The following is a 1,382-nucleotide window of genomic DNA, read 5'->3' on the forward strand; positions in this document are numbered from 1 at the left end:
TGTCTTATGTAGACAGATGCTCCTACATTGGGTGCACATCTACTTATAATTGTTACCTCTTCTTCCTGCAGTTTTACCTTAATAAGTATGTATTAACCTTCTTTATCTCTTTGGATGATTTTTGTTATGAAATTGATACTGTCAGCAACCAGGATAGTTACCCCTGCTTTTTTCTGATTTCCTGTGGAATGGAAAATTGTTTTCTACTCTTTGACTTTAATCTGTGAACTTACTTTTGAGATAAATGTGTTTCTTGTGTGTAGCATATTGCTGGATTTTGTTTCTTAATCCACTGTGCTAATCTATTTCTTTTCATTAGTGAATTGAGGCTATTTACATTGACAGTCATAACTTATATGTATTGGCTTATCTTTGTCATGCTATTTTCCTGTTGTAGGTCCCATACTTTTTCTCCTGTTTGAATTACTTGCTCTGTTTGGTGGTTCCTTTCAGTTGTTCTTCAGACAGTGATCATTTCTGTCTCTTTTTAGAATATCTGTCAGTACTCTTTTGGAGCTAGTTTGGTGGCAAGAATCTCTTCAATTATTCTTTGTCTAGGAATGATCTCATTTCATGATTGAATTTGATAGACAGTTTTGCAGCGTACATTAACCTGTTGAAAGTTGTTTTCTTTCAGGACGTGAAATCCTTCACTTCAATCTCTTCTCAATTTGAATGTTTGTGTTGAAATTTTTGCCATGATTCTAATGGGCTTTTCATTGTAGGTAATTTGTTTCTTCTCTCTAGTAGCTTTTAATATTCTATTCTTTTACTGAATTTCTGAGGTCTTAATTATTATACATCTAGATGTAGATTTATTACAATTATGGTTGTGTGGAGTTCTATATGCCTCACTTATCTATATGTCACGTTCTTTTTTCTTGTTTAGGAAATTTTCTACTAGTACTTCTGCAAGTAGTCTTTTTATGTAATTTGTGCTGTCTCCCGCTGTTTTATTGACACCTCTATTATTCCTATAATATTTTTCTTTGCATCATCTTATAGCTGCTGAATTGTTATTTCCTGGTTCCTTATTAGCTTTAAGCGATCTTTTTATTTCACATTCATTAGCTGCACTGCTCTTTTAGAGGTCTGACAGTCTATCTTCTGTTGCATTCAAGTGTTTTGCCAACTTTCAGTGCAGTTCTTAATTTCTTAGATATCAGTTTGAATCTGTTTCAATCATTTTAATTCTTTCCTATATTGTTCATTCAGTGTTTCAATCATTTTTCTATTTTGTCACATTTTTCTATCTATATCTTCTTTTGCTGTGCTAAGCTTTTCTTTAATGATTGTTGTCATTTCTTTCTTGATCTCAGAGATTATTTCTGACGTGATTTTGTTCTGTAGTCTAATGAATTTATTTCTTTACTTCAGATGCT

This window comes from Octodon degus, unplaced genomic scaffold (genome assembly GCF_000260255.1).
Source record: "Octodon degus isolate 3935 unplaced genomic scaffold, OctDeg1.0 scaffold00300, whole genome shotgun sequence".
In the NCBI taxonomy this organism is placed as follows: Eukaryota; Metazoa; Chordata; class Mammalia; order Rodentia; family Octodontidae; genus Octodon; species Octodon degus.